Source organism: Marmota monax, unplaced genomic scaffold (assembly GCF_021218885.2).
Source record: "Marmota monax isolate L192 unplaced genomic scaffold, Marmota_monax_Labrador192_F-V1.1 WCK01_AAM20220418_F8-fsc00031, whole genome shotgun sequence".
NCBI classification, from domain to species: domain Eukaryota; kingdom Metazoa; phylum Chordata; class Mammalia; order Rodentia; family Sciuridae; genus Marmota; species Marmota monax.
In genome coordinates, this window is record NW_026695197.1 from 17,706,100 (window position 1) to 17,725,672 (window position 19,573).

At 33.4% G+C, this 19,573-nt stretch overlaps 1 protein-coding gene across 9 annotated transcripts in view; it reads right to left on the minus strand.

Moving 5' to 3' along the window:
* Smad2 (SMAD family member 2) overlaps window positions 1-19,573 on the minus strand; it is an 86,782-nt gene that overhangs the window by 35,417 nt on the left and 31,792 nt on the right. The gene's annotated exons all lie outside the window — the stretch shown is intronic.

A 19,573-nucleotide genomic window follows, 5' to 3' on the forward strand; every position in this document is an offset into this window, starting at 1 on the left:
CATACAACTTTAAAATTTTTTTCGACATTTCTTTCTAAAGAAAGAAATAACACAAGCAGCCCAGAGATAATTCTTAATATTTTCCCTGCCACCACTGAGCTGTGGGAGAAGGGAAGTTTAAAAGTAAGTTTTGCCATGAAACATTTGACTGCTGTCTCTCTCAGGTTATGTACTTTTTAAATTAATCACAAGGTAAATTTCTAAAATTTAGTTCCATTTCTCAAATACTACAAAGTCTTCAAAATTTCAAGGAAGCAGAAGGTATATTTCAGAGCACTTAAAAGTAAATCAAACAACTGATTAAATCCCAAATTTATACACTGCTAGTAAGCTAACTGGATCAACATTTCAAAGTACATCAACAGTGAGATGTGCTGATATTCTGTGCCAACACACACGAGCTGTCATGCCCTCCCTTCCTATAATGTAGCCCCTATACTACTCAACAGTTTATTAAGGGATGTTCAGAAACTTTTCTGCACTGCCTTGAGACATTTTTGATTCTCTCTCTCTCCTTTTTTTTAAGGATACAAAATTTACCAGACTTAAAAAAGACATTTCCTTTCCACCTAAAGATATACTAATTTTAAAACCATGACATAAATGGTTTCTTTATTTAAAAGCTATTTATCAAATATATACTAAAAATATACAGCCCAGTGCAGTTTAAGTCACATCCAAATCACCTAAATTCTAATAATTTGACTGAGTTTAAGGAAGGAATAGTAGTATACAGCTGAAAATAATTCAAGGAAAATGATTAACAGTGTAGATCAGAGGCTATTCTGCTATTATGGAGCTAAAAAGACTATTTCACTCAAGTTACTCCGGAATTGACATGAGAACAAGAATCTTAAAAGAGAGCACGAAGAACTTAAGTTGTGCTTTATTTAAGCCTTGAAAAAAATCAAAAAATAATAGTCGTTAAGAACATGCACTCAATCTAAAAGCTGACAGACTCAGACCCCAGGTCTAACTCAGCCACGTTCAGTCTGCCATCAGAGGGTATATTTAAATGTTTTAACATGTATTACATTACTTCCTTCATAAAATTGGAAGACATTTCTAAGAATATTAAATTTGCATTTAGCTAGTTGGTAAAAATCTGTTTATTTGTATCAGGTAAAGTATTTTCAAAAAGAATCCAACTTATAACAAAACATTTATAAAGCATATAAAATAAATTATGAAACTGTCAAAATTATGTAAAGGAACATTTTAAACACAAAAGTACACTGAGAAAAGACAAAAATACACACATCCCTAGATAAGATAGTAGTATAGGGTTATCAAGTCTAACAAACTTATATATTTGATGCAAACTCAATGAAAATAACAATTCAAGATCCAGACAATATCATTCCAAATATAACACACCAAAATAAACAAAACTAACCAGGAACACTCTCAGAAAAAAGAGAGAATGGCCCTCCCAGATTCTAAAAATTCTCAATAATGAAAGAAGTATCAATCAGCAAAAGTATATACAAATAAAACAATAGAGGTTTTCCTTCCAATAATGGTAGAGTAGCCTCAATTAGGCTAACTTTTCTTCAGATAATAATAATAAACTCCAAACCAAATAATCAACTATTTGAAAACTATTTCTCTTTTTTGGAGAAAGACAAGAAACAGACAAAATCTGGAGAGATAAGACATCAACTTATGGAATACAAAAACTGCGATAAATGAGAACTGTGCTCCTGTGGCTTTGTACCCAAGGGAACTTTCCAGCCGGAGTTAAGACAGGGCAGCTAGAACATCAGAAAAACCTGGAGTTTTTCTGTTAAGAACGCACAGGGAGAAAAACATCAAACTGTGAATTGCCCTACACTATACATACAGATAGTTTATGGGGCTGTGCTGAAGCCAGCACTTGGAAGGCTGAAAGAATGGAAATTTTAGCTGTGGCCTACATCAGAGGAAAACCATTTGGATTTTGAGATCATTTCAAACAACTTGTGAGAACAAGAGAGAAGAGAATTCAGAGTCAACAATGTTTCACTCAAATATCCAGTATTGATTGTCAGAGTTTGGATCTAGAATATCCCCCAGTCTCATGAGTTCAGAGGTGGAAAAGTAATTGGATCATGAGAACTCTGACCTCATCAATGAATTAATCCGTTAATGGCTGAATGGACTATTGGGGGGGGGGGGCTACTTGGAAGGAGGAGGTCACTGGGGCATGCCCTGGGAGAGTTTCTCACCTTACCCCAATCCTTCTCTCCCTATCTGCCTCTACTGTGCCCTTCTGCCTTGATGTTACACCTCACTTCTGACCCACAATGCTGGAGCAGGCTGACCACAGACTAAAATCTTGAGCTAAAATAAATCTTTTCTCTGCTTGTGGTTCTTATTGGGTATTTTGATCACAACAATGAAAAACTAACAACAACAACCAAGAATAACTAAACATGAAGAAATAGAAGAATGTTACCCCTAATCAAAATTTAAAAGTCGACAGAAGCAGATCCCAAGATGAACAAGAATTTTTCAGAAATTATAATAAATATGTGCAGGGACTCCCTAACTCCCTTGTTCTCCCTTTAATGCCTAGTCACCTCGATGTAAATCAGATTGTGAATCTTTGCATAATAAAAATAGAAAAATAAATCAAATAGAAATATTAAAACTGGGTATTATAAAATGGGAAATTAAAAAAATCAACCTGATGATTAGGAGACAAATAAGTAAATCTTAAGTTAGATTATTAGAAATTACCTAAAAAGAACTAAAATAAGACTGATAAGCAAAACAGAATTTCAGTAATACAGCTTCAGAAAAAGAATAAGTCAGAAAAAAATATACGAAAAAAAATAGCCAGAAAAAAATTTTCACTGTTAGTAAAAACACTAAATTTATACACCCAAGAAGCTCAATGAACACCAAGGAGTTTAAAAAGAAGAATTATATAGTCAGGTACATCATTTATCAAATTCCTAAATACAAAACTGTTGAAGCAGTGAGAAATGCAAAAATTCTTGGCAAAAATAACTCTATTCAAACCCTCCAACTAAGAGATTTGACCAATTTTTAGCATGGTTTCTAGCAGCCTAAGACGTCCTTGGAGCAATCCAATCCCTCTTAGAGTTCCTGTCAGTAAAGGATCAAGGCTGTCAAGAAAACGTATCACTTATTCCACCTAACACTTGATGACAGGCAAACAGTTTCCCCTCCTTAAGAATATTTATACTGTAAATCCTTCTCATCTCTTTGAGAGAGATTTTATTTCCAACAAATCACTAGAATTATTCCTCATGGACCTGAAAGCCATTTTTCTGATATGTGATGATCAGGAATTCCTCTATGAATTTAAATTCAATAAATGTTAGTTAGAAATTACCTAATCAGAAAAAAAAATGTCTGATTAGCAAAATGAATAATCTTTGTAACAGATAAGTCTAATCATATTCTCATTAAATAGCCCTCTTATTGCCTTTTATAATTTTCACTTCCCTAACTGTGCCTGAGTAACAACAGCTCACTGCCCCTTCCCCACTCCCTCCTTTTCGCTACACTGCCTAGTCAACTCTATGTAAATCGGCACTGGACTCAACTCTTCCCCCACTGTAGTAGTTACCAAATAAAATCCATCTTACTCTCTTTAAATCATGTCTGCTTTATCTTTAGCAAGAGCCAGGAGAGAACAATGCATTACATGTAGAGGCATAAACATCAACTATTTATCATCAGAAACAATGGAAGTTAGGAGACAATGGAACACCCACAAAAAACTGAAAGAAAAAAAAAAACTATCAACCTAAAAGTTCATAACTGACAAGAGTATCCTTAAAATAAGTCAAAGTGGGGCTGAAGTTGTGGCTCAGTGGAAGAGCACTTGCCTAGCATGTGTGAGGTACTGGGTTCGATTCTCAGCACACTATATAAAATAAATGTCCACCAACAACTAAAATAAATAAATTTTTTTAAAAAGTCAAAGCAAGAAGTGTTGAGATGAACAAAACCTGAGAAAAACTTGTTTCTATCAGTCTGTGCACAACAGAAATGCTAAAGGAAAATTCTTCAGCATGAAAAGAAATGACAACTGATGGAAACTCAAAATCATGGGGAAAAAATTAGAAGAATTGGAAACTATTAAGAATATGGGTATGGGGCTGGGGCTATGGCTCAGAGGTAGCACACTTGCCTGGCATGTGTAGGGCAATGGGTTCGATTCTCAGCACCGTATATAAATAAATAAAATAAAAGTCTATCAACATCTAAAAAATACATATATTAAAAAAAGAATACAGGTAATATAAAAGGTGATGTCCTTTTCTCTTTATTTCTATAAACGGGTGATGACAGCTTATAGCAAAATAATAAATCAAAAAGTATGTTTTCTAACAGTATAGTTACTTTTAATACCTCCTGTTGCTTAAGCGCAATCAACAGATGGTGTTAAATGTAACTATATTGTTACAAAACTAAGGACTCATACTGTGATCAAAAAACCCCCAATATTTAAAAGCCAGAGACATTAATTAAAAGCCACATTAGAAATAAAAAATGAAATATTAAAAAATAACTCACAAAAAGGAAGGAAAAAAAAGGGAAAACAACAAACAGATGGTAATAGAAAACAAACAGTAAAATGATAGAATTAAATCCAATCACAGCAATAGTAACATTAAATACACCACATGCTCCAATAAAAGAAATGTCAGAATGAACACAAGATGCAAAATGTCCACAAAATATGCAATTTAAATAAAGACAGAAACCAAATATATAAGAAATCATCCATAAAAGCATTAAGTTTAATAAAGCAGATGATCTTCTACTATCAGAAATAATAACAATTCAAGATATTACAAGAGATAAAAATACATTTCATAAAAGAGTCAATTCATCAGATGACATTAACTATCTTGCATGTATCTAAAAACAAAGTTTCAAAGTAGATGAAGGCTGGATCAGGAGGATCACAAGTTCAAAGCCAGCCTCAGCAACAGTGAGGTGCTAAGCAACTCAGGGAGACCTTTCTCTAAATAAAATACAAAATGGCTGGGGAAATGGCTCAGTGGTCGAGTACCCCTGAGTTCAATCCCTGATACCAAAAAAAAAAAAAGGAACTATTGATACACTGATGAATCTCAGAAACATTCTGTTGATCAAAAGAATCTGAAAACAGACTAAATAATGAGTGATTCTTTGACATGAAACTCTACAAGGGGTAAAACATTGAAAATGAAGATAAGAAAAGAAACATTGGTTGCAATCAGAACCACTGAGAAGAATATGAAAGAATTTTCTAGATAACTGAAAAGTTCTATTATATACTGGCATATGCAATATCAAATCTAATTCAATTGAACACCTGATCTGTGTACTTTATCATATGAAGATTTTACCACCACAGGGAGATGAGCACAAAAGAACTCAAAGAACGGGAAAAAAAAAATAGAATAGAAAGTACCAACATTAAATAAATTTCATGGTAATGTAACATATGATAAAGAAGGTTCTCTATGAATTGATACAGAAAGGTTTCTAAAATATCGTATTAATTCCTAGTCACACTAAAATCATAACATTTGAAATTCATTGTTGGGTGGGGAATGGATCTCTCAGCTTTCCAGTTTGTTAATAGTTGTAAATTCTGTTATGGCTAATTCCTAAAATATACATAAATATATATATATATATATATATATATATATATATATATATAAAGAAAAAAGTGCAGGAAAATTTTAGAGAAGTAGCACTGATTAAACAACTATATAAAAAGTCTTTTACACATTCAATAACTCTTAAGCTGTTGTCTATTTTAAAACACATTATTTTTTATTAACACTTAAAAAGAAAAGTCATTTCCAATTTTATTTATATGCAGTATCTCAAAAATGAAAAATGCACATCTAAGAATCAATGAAACATATAATAACAATTACCTTTATAAGTTAGTTATTACATATCAAGCTATGTTTAAGACTTTAAATACATGATAGGTCTCACTCCTGCAAGCTATGTAAGCAGTACATATCATTCAGCAAATTGTTAGAATTTTGGTGGCTACATAACTGAGTATAAATTAGTCTTTTAATATGCATAAGTTCCTACTACATTATGTTTTTATACATTTAAACAATAGTAAGGGAAGTCCACAAGAAACGTCTTTACAGTACTCAAACTGTGAAAAGCATAAACCTGTACAACAGCAAGCTACTTACAAGTACTACAGAGAGAGAAGAGTAGATCTAAATGTTAAACTAATAAAACTACTTGCTATGTGAAATCAACACTATATCCAAAAAAAAAGTTAAATGTTTGTTTTATGATGATGGTGATTGGAAAGATGATTAGCAATATACCAAATATATCAGTTCAATATTTCCTAAGTTTATTTAACTAACCTCAGGACACAGGTAAAACTCCTCAAGTACTAATAAGTCTGCAAAAATTGACCTCATAAATTTTGCCTGATCAAAATTTTATGTTTACCAATACAATTAACAGACTATTACAATGTCAAAATAGGATGTAATATACCATAAACCATTACAATGATGTCCCTGCTTCGATATGTAGACAAATAACCAAGCATCCCTATGTCAGTATCCCACACAAAGTTAAAGTTCTTTGTAGACAATACAATTTCTCAAAGGCAGATTATCCCCTATTAATTACGTAACTTTCTTGCTTACATACGCAGACCAAGTAAAAAAAGATGTGAAGAAGAAAGCTGGGACAGCTATAAATAGTCCAAAGATACCAATTACCAATGATAATTTGGCACACAAAATATTAGTTGAGTACTGGATTAAACCAATCACTTGGCTATAAACCTAGAGGAAGTGCTTATCAAATTTCCCTAGTAATCACACTTATATAAGTATCAGTAAAATTAACACATTAAATATTTCATTTAAATTAAAATCTTTGAACACTGAAGTTAAAACAAAATCTATGTACAATATTCAAAGTACATCCTAACAAACACACTTTATACATTAACATTTTGCACTTTGGTCAATCAGCCAGAGATTATGGCTGTGTTAATTAATATACTTTTTACATTAAGGATATGTATACTTATTCACATACTTGTTATTGGGAAATAAAAGAGAAGCAATAAGAACTAAATTCAAGAAAACCCTGACTTTGGGCAAAAGAAGGTACATTTCACAGAATCTGATAAACATTCATAGTTTTATTACTCTTGTCACGTGTGTATCATTTACTGCAATAACTAACCAAACTCAAAAGTAATAAACCTCACTGTTTAACTAATTTATTATTTTTCATGACCCTCTTGCCCAAAAATGTTTCTTCTACAAACCAAAAGGGGTTAAGAATCTAGGCTGCCCCTGTGGAAAAATTAAAGCATATTAAACACCGAGACAAACTAAAGGGTATAAATCAGCAGAATGCCATCAATAATAGAAGCTTCACTTGAGGCTCCAGCTCTTGAAATCTGATACACTATCTATAACCAAATACATATCATAATTAATCCTACTTGAATATCCTTTATTTTTATATATTATTAGCAAGGTTAAAGTTTATATTTTAAATAGCTCAGGAATGAAAAGATGATCATTATAATAAAGAGAAGTCTTCACATCTGCACACATTGTGTCTGTGTGTACGCCATCATCACTGCAGACTGGGATGGTGAATGGAAAACAAGAAAACCTACCTCCACTGCTTTTTACCTTTCCCTCCACCACCAAGAAAGTTGTCTCAGGAGCAACCTTGTTCTTGTTGAAGTAGCAAAGAATACATGTGAACAATTAAATATTCATTCACTGCAGAAAACCTGCCCAAAGTTGCTGATATTTAAGCATTTGATAAGTACTAGCATTACTCAAGTACTTTACACAATCTATCTAATTTATAGTCATTATCAACCCTGTAACATGAATTAACATTATAACAGATTTTCAAAAAGGGGAAAGAAACCCGAGCAGTTAAATAACTCAAATATCACAGAGCTAATGTGGTAAGAGCCAGGATTGTTCTATTTTTCCCTGGCTTAAAAGTCTTAAGTTCTTTACGGCACACTCGTACAGAATTAAGGTTTAAATCATGGTATCAAATTTCTACAAGAGTGAAAATATTTTCTTAAGAAATGTAAATATTATTGAAAGATATAAAATATATTAAAGTATCTAACTATAAATGTTTCAGTATTATTTACTTATTATCTTATCATTGAAAACGTGATTGTTTTGATTAAACCAATAATTTTAATTGATAATTAATAGCAAATAGCCTGTTACTTGCTTCAGAATTCACTTTTCCCCCTCTGTTTTGTTTGCAAGATGTAGACAATTCTGATTAAGAAAAAAATACCTGCAAATACTATTTTAAAATGCAACTTAAAAGATGCTGTTTGGGGTTGGGAATATAGCTTAGTTGGTAGAGTGCTTGTCTTGCATGCACAAGGCCCTGGGTTCAATCGCCAGCACCACCAAAAAAAAAAAAAAAAAAGGTTGCTGTTTTGCTCATACTAATAACTATTTTTTGAAAACTTGGGATATTACTGAATAAAAATAACATAAATATAAAAGCAAGGTGATAGGAAATTTGTTTCAAAAAGGTGAATTACCACCAACAGCTAGCATGCTTTACATTCCTTCATAATTAAGGCATAATTTAGCAGTAATTAAATCTGGAGACAGTTTAATAGGGTCCTTAACTGGCTTCAACCTTCACCCTTTCTAGAAAGTTTTCCATGTTTATCCTGCAGCCTTATTAAACAGTCATTCAAAAACAAACTCAGTCACCAAATGTGCATCCTAGGATGCCGGAGTTTCACAACACGTTTCAAAATAGAACAGAGAAAGCCTAGATTCCAAGTACTTGAGCTATACCTGGCTTTTGACAGAGCTCACCACATGGTGCTATAGCACTCTTCTTACATAATTTTACAAGAAAACACACAAAATGGAATTTTAAAGAATATGCAAAGCTGAATCTCCCTAATCAATAATAACTCAATGAAAAAAGTTCAAATCTATGTCCAGATGTGTCAGGAATACCTTTATTCCAATGTCTTCAATATTCATGAAAAAAAAAAGAGACCTATGTAAGAATTTTAACAACCCATTCTATCATAAAACACCAAGTAAAGCCTCACAGAGTTTATTTCTAAGAATCAAGCAAACATTTTTTTTTAAGGGGGGGGGCTCAAAAAAAGTCCCAACCATCTCAAAATATTTATGTCAACTTCCTGGATGGCTAGAGAAATAAGTATCTTGTGCCCATTTTTGCAATTCAAAACTTTTCAAACATCTGTAAAAAGTTGTAAAAGATGTAAAAGCACACATTCATCAGCAAGATTCTATAATTAATATTTGTTTTATTTGCTCTACTGTACATCTAACTTTCCCTCTATGTATCCAACAATCTTAGTTTTGATACATTAAAAATAACATGTAGACACTTCAAAGTGCCTATTAATTGGAGTTCATTGTTCTCTTGAGGTATGTTTTACAATATGAAACATAAATCTTACCTTTTAAAATTATATCAAGTGTATAAACTGTGTAACTATCAATCCTGTTAAGATCATCACCACCCATGCCCTTTTCGGTCATCCTGCCATCTATCCGCAAAAGTAACCACTGGCCTGATTTTTTTTTTTTTACTATAGATTTAGCATCTTGTAGAATGTCACATAAATGGAATTATGTACTATATATTCTTTGGAGTCTGTTTGACTCGGCATGGTGTTTGAGATTCATCCATGCTAATGTATATCACAGTAGTTCATTCCTTTTAGTGCACGGTTATCCATTACATGAACAGACCACAATTTGTTTAGTCATTCTTTAATTGATGTATGTCTAACCTGTTACCAGGCTATAACTATAGTGAATAAATTTGTTATAAATATTCAAGTAAATACATGTCTTCTTGTGGACATATGCTTTCATTTCTCTTGGGTAAATATCTGTATTCTAAGTAAAACTCTTGAGACTTCGGGTAGAAGCCTGTTTTGTGTTAAAATAAGCAACCAGATCTTTCTCCAGAGTGGAAACACTTTTTATATTCCCTCCCTCACTATGCAAGAACTCCTACTTTGTCAACATCTTACCAACATTTGATGTAATCAGTCCATTTAACTAGATTCTAGGGGTTATGCAGTGCTATTTCCATGTGGTTTCAATTTGCATTTTCCTGATGGCTAATACTACTGCACGCCTCTCCATTTCCTTACTGTATTTTCTTACACAAGCTTTATAGTTCTAGTTTCTGCATGAGAACTGATCCATCTGGAATGAATTCTTTGGACTGGTGGGGACAGGATCATTCCTTACAGATATCCAACTATTCTAGTACTCTTTGTTTAAACCTTTCCCTACATCTCTGTTGAAAAAAATTAAATACCCATATAAGTTTTGTCTATTTTATGTCATATATCTACTTGTTTTAATGCCAGTATCACACTGATGTCTTGAAGTCAGGTATTTAACGCTCTAACCTACTGAGTTTCCCAATTCACAAAAATTATGTATCGTTTTGCCATAAATAATCATGCCATCACAAACAGAATTTTGGCTTTGTTAATTATTCTGTCTCTCATCTGTTCACTATTTTTGCTATTACTTTTGTTTTTTCTGCCTTCTACTTTTCACTTCTTTTCCCCAAGTTACTTACATGAAATCTTAGGTAAACTTTTTTTCTTTTCTAGTAAAATTTTTAAAGGTGTAAATTTCTTGTTCATCACTGTTTTAGTTGCATTGCACATGTTTGATATGTTTTATTTTCATTATCACTTAGTTTGAAATGTACTCTAATTTCCTTCGTGATTTTCTTCCTAAATACCATGAGTCAAACAACTGTGTTAATTTCCAACTCTTTACCGATGTCTTATTGACATTAATTTCTAATTTCACTCTATTGTTGGCAGAGAACATACTCAGTGCACTTGGATCTAAAACTTAAGATTTGTGCCTCATCAAGTCTTTCTTGGTGAGTTTACCATGAACACTTAAAAAGACTGTGTCTGCTTAGTATTCCATAAATATCAAATGAACGGTTAATAATGTTAACTTAGAACTTCTATGTCTGTATTAATTTTTTTTTTTTTGAGGGGAGGTCTAACTGAACTCTCTAACTTGAACATGAATTTGAGATTGTATCCCATTAACTGTACCAAGTTTCACTGCATGTATTTTGAAGGTCTAATTAAGTAGATACACATTTATTGTGATGACTTTTCCAAGTCAGCATTTTAGAGATGTCATTCTACAATCTTCTGGCTTCACTTCTTTTGATGAAGCCACAAGTCAATCATTTCTTTATTCTTCTGTAGGTTACATGTCATTTTGTACTGGCTGCTCTAAGATTTTCTCTTCATTAACTAAGTAAGTGTGGTTTTCTTTCTATTTATCCTGCTTCAATTTAACAAGAAATCTCACTGTATTTTTGATATATGATTGCTGATAGCTTTCAAATTAAACCATTTCCTCTTCTGCTTCAAATTTGGGTAAGTTAATAAGAAAAGGAAGGCATTACCTCTGGTCCTGGTAAGCCTTGGCACATGTACAAGTGCAATAACAGTAACCCCGGCCTCCAACTCCATTCCCTAATTAACATCCAACCCAAGCCACTGTCCTATTACTGATCCCTCAATTCATATTTGGAACAACTTGGGAGCCTGTCCTGCTCTTCCCAGAGCCTTATTATGTGATCAATGAACCTTTTCTGAACTCTCAGTGCATGTGTGGATGGCAACTTCAGTCTCCCATCAAAATTAAATCTTGAGGGTAGGAGGAGTCCTTCCCACATACAGTTCAAAATTACTAAATACTTATAATGTCCGAAGCACACATTTCAAATCATTTCATCTACCAACAATCCCATGAATCAGGCATTATAATCCTCATCTGATACATGAGGTACTAGAAGCACGGAGATGAAGTAACATGTTTAAGGTCATACAGCTAGCAACAGGCAGGAACAATGGGTGCATTCTTAAGTACTAATACTGTTCTATCCGTTGTGTAGCTTCTAAAAAGAAAAAGCAAACATAAACACAGAAAGTCAAAACTAAAACAATGATATTGGTCTAGTATACCAGATATGTAAAACATTTATGAAATATGCTTAATTATAAAAACTAAAGATTTCACTATAAGAGGTATTGTCTCATAAAAGAATATTTCTTTGCATAAGTTAGTGGGTGGCACCTATTCCAAATTAAAACAGGGGAGAAAACTTCCAGTCACAGTCCTCTCACACTCCTCATTGGTTTGGACACAGCCCTTCACAGAAGGAGAATGGGTACATGAGGGATGATTGCAAAAACCTTTCCTGGTAATTTTCACCTCTACCTTCACATGTTACATTGAAAACACTACCTGAGATCCTGCTAAATATTTTTATCAGCTCAACAAATATATTCCATGAACATAAAACACTCCCTGCATTGAAAAGATTAAAATATCAATTCTAAAAGTGGTAAGACTTGCGAAAAAACAGTAATTTTTACTTTAAAAAAAAAAAAAGCTAACACTGAAAAAGAATCAAAGACATTTATTTAATAATATATCTTGTGGAATTCTAAACTTATTTTCATATATATATTTTAACAATTAAAAAATAGCATCCTAAATGACAAAAATCCTGATAGAAATGCATAAAAATCTGGAATATACATAAAATACAAGATGAGGATTGTAATATAGAATGGGATCCCATAAAATTCAAGGGTTTATTTATTTTTTTCTTTAAGTGCTATGATGTGAACCCAAGGCCTCATATATGCTAAGCAAGTGCTCTACCAATGAACTACATCACCAGTCCTTCAACATTTTAAGTTATACACTTTTGTAATGCTTGAATTTGGTTGTAAAGAAATGGTTTTATAATATGAAAATAATTTTTTTAATTTAGCACCCCACAAAATAAAAACTAACTTGTATAGTGCCTTGAAATACACAAAATGCTTTTACAAATAGAAATTTCATAAATTACATATGTAATGTACATACACTAACATATTACATGAGTAAAACCCCTTTTTAAATTACTTATTTTTCATTATAAATTTCTGTTCAGTATACAACTCCAGACTTTCATATCATCAACAGAAAAATAACCTTCCTTCACAACCCCTGCTCCCTACAGGCCTAGCAAACTAGAGAAATTTTATTCTCTTACATACATATAAAGCCATAAAGATAAAAAAAAAAAAAAAAAAGGTTCTTAAAAAAGACTAGGTGGGGAATTTAATCAGAAACCTTACCTTTTTCAGATCTAATTTAAGCATTATTAATGAGCAAAGCTTCCTAAGAACCTCAAGATAACCATTTCACAGTGCTTCCTGTAATAACCCAAAGGCAGAGCTAAAAGTCAGGCTGGATTGAGAATAAAGACTAACCTAACACTTTCAGGAGGGAAAATGATAGCAATGGAAGAAAATTCTAGTTTAAAATAGTCTTTTTGAAAATACTCCACCACTGGATAATAGGTTATCGAAGTCAAATATTCTGGGTTAAGGAAAAAACGGTTTTGTTTTATAAAACAGCATAGATTTCAGGCAGGTGCACACCACATCCCTCCATTCCCCTAATACATTCTCCTTGTCTCTAGTAGTCACTAAATTTGAAATCCTAAATTTTCAAAAGGAGTACGTAGACAACACATGAAGCAAGCTGGGCCCAAAGCATTCTCTCCCTCTGCTGTCCCATATCACTGCTTTCCAACAAGCTCTCAAGAAACTGCTTTCCTCCTTTCTGCATAAAAATCTCAAAAAGATCACAAAGGTTTTTCCAGTCATGTCCAGATATATGTATTTACAATAAATCTCCCTTCAGAAATTAAAAATTCATCTTAATCTGAGTCAAAACTTTATTGTCTCATTTAATTTCACTCATTCCACTCTACCCCTCTAGGTGTTAAAAAAAAAAAAAAAAAAAAACCAACTAGGTTCCTGCGTAGCAGGAAGAGGGGGTTTGATATGACAAGAACATAGGGATGGAGTACCGCGGAGGTCAAAGGCCCAGATGTCGATTCCTTCCAGTTCACTCCAGATGCAGTAACTTCTTAGGCTGCTCTGTATGGATCAATATGACCTGCAAACCAGATTCAGCCTCTTGTTCCTCTCAAGACAACTATCATACTAACATGGGATAATTCATCTTTGATCCATAAACTCTGATAAGGCAAACCTTCCCCATTATGCCTTTTTTTTCACTCTACTGATACTGGGCTCCAGGTGGTCTTTTGCTTTTTAAGACAGAATTCAGTTCGTCTATGTAAAATCTCTCAAACCTCATAAAATACATGTCAAACCTGAGACGTTTTCCCAAAGACCTTCCACTTGGATGAAGGAAAAGGGAAATGGCATGAATATACACTACTCTCTTCAAGGAAGTTCTCACTATAGGGTTCTCCTCATATCTTGATTTCATATTTTATTTATACAGTCTAAATATGATGGATTTAAATGCAGCAATGCTTGTCTCAGAAAATCCTTTCTCCAAGTCCTGAGGAATCACCATTCCTTTTTTAGGGGGGCAGGGGGCAGGGATTGAACTCAGGGGCACTCAACCACTGAGCCATATCCTCAGCCCTATTTTGTATTTTATTTAGAGACAGGGTCTCATCTCACTGAGTTGCTTAGCACCTTGCTTTTTTGCTGAAGCTGGCTTTGAACCCTTGATGCTCCTGTCTCAGCCTCCCAAGCCACTAGGATTACAGGCGTGCACCACCGCACCTGGCTCACCATTCCTTTTAAAAGTAGGTTACAAGTAACCAACTGTTCTCGGATTTGGGGTCTCTGAGTAAATACCAAGAGGACTTCCCATTTTAATATTGTTACAGTTCTATTTCCAGGTAAGACACAGCAGGTCACAACAGGCCAACACAGATGGAAAAGAAGAAGAAAACTGTATGAAGATAACAGTAAACAATCCAAGTTTAGTTCAGATGAACTATAACTGAAATGAAAGAAGAGTTTCTTGGGCTAGGATGTGGATCAAGCGGTAGCGCACTTGCCTGGCATGCATGCGGCCCGGGTTCGATCCTCAGCACCACATACAAAGATGTTGTGTCCGCCGATAACTAAAAAATAAATATTAAAATTCTTTCTCTCTCTCTCTCTCTTTAAAAAAAAAAAAAAAGAAGAGTTTCTGGATGAACGAACAACCGCCTACCATTTCCTCCCCTGTGGTCATTTGCAGATTTTAGGTTCAGGCTAAGAATCACAAGAGGTCTGGAAGGAAAAAACCCACTGAGGAAAAGAACACAATAGAACCACTGACAATCACATGAGTCTCTCCCTCTTCAAGATGTTTATCAGATTTCAAAGGTAAGGCTATAGAGTCAAACTCAAACTATGAAAAGGGTAATAGTATATTTCCCCAGTGTTTGAGAGATTAGGTGTTAATCTGCCAGGTTTTCAACCAAAATCCAATAAGAGCACTGTTTGCAGAAGAGGCATAAGCCAGTGTTAGACTCAGTCAAATTAAAATGGTAACCCAGCCTCACCCCAATTCAATCCCTGATTAGATTAAGGTGACCAAAGACTCTTGCAAAACCATCATTCGCAGCATTTATCATTCCTTTATATGTGAGCTTTATATACTGTATGCAATATACAGCATTCACTCAAACGACATATGAAGAGGAAGGAAAATATAACTGATAATCAAAAGAAGGAACCAATAATAATAGAAGTAGACCAAAAATAATCCAGATTATTAGAGTTGACACACAGACTAAACAGTAATTACCACAAATATACTAAAGAAAATTCAGGAAAGTAGACAAAATGGACAGAGAATTAAGAGAGATCTAGAATCTGTATCAGAGAAACAAACTAAAATTGAAAAAAAAAATCTGAATTTAAGGACTTACTAAGTGGATTTGACAGCAGACTGGATAAAGTACAAAGAATCAATACATTCAAAGACAGGTCAACAAATATATGAACCATAAACTTAAAGGTAGGTCAACAGAAAATACCCATATGTAAAGAGGGGGGAAAAAAGGAATTCATAGAACAGAGCAAAAGAGACATTTTAATTTTAAGCCAAGAACACGAGGAAATTTAAAGACTGTAGGATATCCTAAATTAATATTTTACTACTACGTCACCTCTCTACAGTCCACGTATGGTACTACTTCAGGGGCTGTGAATGCTGGTACAATTACTGGTGTTGTCAGTGGCTCACGTCAGACCACAAGGGCCTGGAAATACTTCATTATGAGATGGGAAGGAGTAACAGCATGGTTAAATGTTGTCCAGAATACAGTAACATAGGAATGGTGTGGGCAAGTTGTAATGGTCCCAGTCAAAGATGGAAACAGACTGAAGATACTGAGAAAACAAAAACTGGTTGTGACTCTTATTTTACGTAGGTTGAGTTATCTTCCCCAAAGCCAGGGCATTAAATTAATGGAACAAGAAAAGTAAAGATGTAACATTTTGCATCAGGTGTTCAAAATTAAAATTAGAGAGATTGTATAATTTGGGTATAAATCAGTAATTTTATAAAGAAACAAAGATCCTAGGCAGGTAGGTATTTTTACCAACAAGGTGAGTGAGAAAAATGTTCCTTGTAAGAATGTAACATATACACAAAATAGGTTTGAATACCAGGCTCCTGGAGCAGGACCCACCTCAAAGAGCCTAATAACTATAAATGTAGATACCACATAAAGGTCAAGGGTCTCAAAGTGCCTTTCAAAGGACTCCTGACCTAATCAGATGTGTTCTCACCACTTACAAAGCATACAGAACATGACAAATTGGATGCCAAGGTAATAAAAGGTACCCATTACTCAAACCTCAAAGTTCTGATCTGCATTTATGAAGTTTCATTGCTGACTTTGTAAGTAAATGTTCTATATCTGAATAAACCCAATTATGCATAACACAATGTTGCTTGGCAGAAACTTGTTCTACAGCAAGGTAGACAATACAATTTAATGCCTACAAGTTAACATGCATTCTCTTGGGAAAAATGAAAGGAAAATGAAGACATGAATTATCTATGAATATTTCAAATAGTCTATTCATGGTGACACTGCTTTATAGCTATAAATGTGATTTGCATTATTTCAATGGACCTAAAAGTAGTACTGTGCAAGTACTCATATAACACTGCCTTGTACATATGAGGAAATGGTAAGTAATTCAGTCACATCCCTAGGATCTACTCATCAGTACTGAGGAAGCTGACTCAAAGCAGATTTTCAAATTTCAGATTCCAAGCTTCCTCCATCATAACTCTCCATATATGTATATTCATTCTCTCTCTCTCTCTCTCTCTCTTCCCAAACCCCCCCACACACACACACACACCCCACATCTATGCATGAAAGACAGGGAGACAGAATGAACCTCTTTTCAAAATGAAAACTAGCTTCTCAAGTTCAAAAAAAATTCTCTGTAACTATTTCTTTTTATCTTGCTAAGCAAAAGGATAAAAATATAAAGTCAGAAATAAAAAAGTTGACTATCTGCATAAACTTACTATAATCATGCAGTTTTGAAGTTTAGGAGACACAAAACAACATCCAAATGTCAACGACAGCATTAAAAAGAATCATCCTGGGGGCTGGGGCTGTGGCTCAGTGGTAGCGCACGTTCCTAGTTTGTGTGAGCACTGGGTTTGATTCTCAGCACCATGTATTAAAAACATAAAGATCTATTAGCAACTAAAAAATATTTTTAAAAAAATCATCCTGGAAGGGCACATGAGACATCAGTAATACTACAAGCTAGCTATGACTGAGAAGAAAAAACTGGGTGACAAGAGAACAGGGATAAGAACAATACTTATTTTCCTACTATATCTTCTGTGGCTGATTTTCCCATCATGTACACACACTATTTTATGTTTTTAAGTAAATAATTTTTGAAGGCAAAAATACTCAAACGTATTTTTTAAAATGACACTAAGAAAATGGAAACAGAATTGTCCTTTAACAGAAAAACTGACTTCAAAGAATACAAAAAGTAATAAGCTTTATCTTAAGTTGACAAAAATCAAAATGCCCCTAATTCTATATAAAAATTTAATTGTGCTGGAATTAAAACAAGACATGCTTTTACATATACATATTAGGGGAAAACTACAGGTTATCACTTTTTGAGGTCATCCATAAATAACCACTATTAACAATTTGGCATATTTCTCACTCAAGTTCCATGATTAAGAGTAATATTTTTAGATGTATCTTTATCAAACTAAGAAAATTCCTATTTCTGATTTTTAATATGAATAATGAATTAAAACCTTCTAGATTCAAGATCATTATGTTCTAAAATATGAATACAGCACCTTATATTAATAGATTTCTTGCAGTTGAATCAACTTTGAAAGCTGGCAATAAACTTCACCTAGTTATGTTTTTGGTTTTTTCATAAACCACTAAATCACAGCTTCTGACAGTTATAACTTTTGCATCTATTTATACAAGTGAGATTGGTAGAAATTTTTCTTTTACTATTCTTGTTTAACCGTGGTATAAAATGAAATGGGCTAAATTTTCCTTATTATTAGTTAAGAAAACTAAGGGTCAGGATTGGGTGAAGAGTTTGTTTGGTAATAATTTGCTATTGTATACAATACTGAAAGAATATCAGAAATCGTTGACCAATATGTCTGATTCCTTAAGATAAAAGATAAAAAGTGTGACTACATGCTCAAAGCATCACCTTAGGAAAGCCCCTGTAATAGTTTATGAAAATGATAAATTCTATGTTTCTATAATGTACAGTAATTATAAAACTGTATATAGGCCCCAGAGTAACATGCTTTAAATTTTTATACAACTCCATCCCTAACAAGTTTCGATTTTACATTATTGTAACTAATATGCTTTGAAAGCCATTTTTTTCTTATGTCTGATTCTTTATTAAATATCAATTACCATTCTGATTTTATAACTAAGTTGTCTCCCTTTTCCTCAGTCTTAAAAATACTGAAATGGAAAAGCTTCATGAAACCTTATGTTATTGAGCCCATTGCACCTTACACAGGCTAAGTTCTACCACTGAAATGCTTTGTGTCACCAAACACAATGGCAGGAAGGAAGCAGTAGTGATATATATCTAACTACAGCTTCCAAACCTCCAGAGGCAGCAGAGTAATTAGGTGAGGGGAATGGGAGGAGCTTAAAGTTAATAGCAAGATCTTTGGGCTCTAACTTTAATCCCACCCTAATATTAGTGGGGCAGAGGACACAAGGGAGGAAACCACTAAAAGACAACAAAACAAGTATTTTAGCTGAAAACACTTGTTATTTTTTAAATCCATTAATTGATTTCTTGTGTTCTTCATCAACTGAATATATTTTTAGATTTATACAATTTTAATGAATTTTATTATCACCTTGTAATTTTAAGTAAATGAGCTTCACCAAATCCATTTTTGTAATCCATTTTAAATAGTTTTGTTTAAACTAAGGTTTGGACTTACCCATAAAAAAAAAAAATTTTTCCCCCTCCCACTACCCATCTTTTTTATATTCTACATATATAAGAGTTGCCTGAATGTCATCTAAAATGTATGATGTTTAAGAATATTCTTTAGTGGTTAAGGAATAAATAATAACTGTTCTATTAAAAAGTTGTAAGACACAGCAATTAACGGGGTGGAAA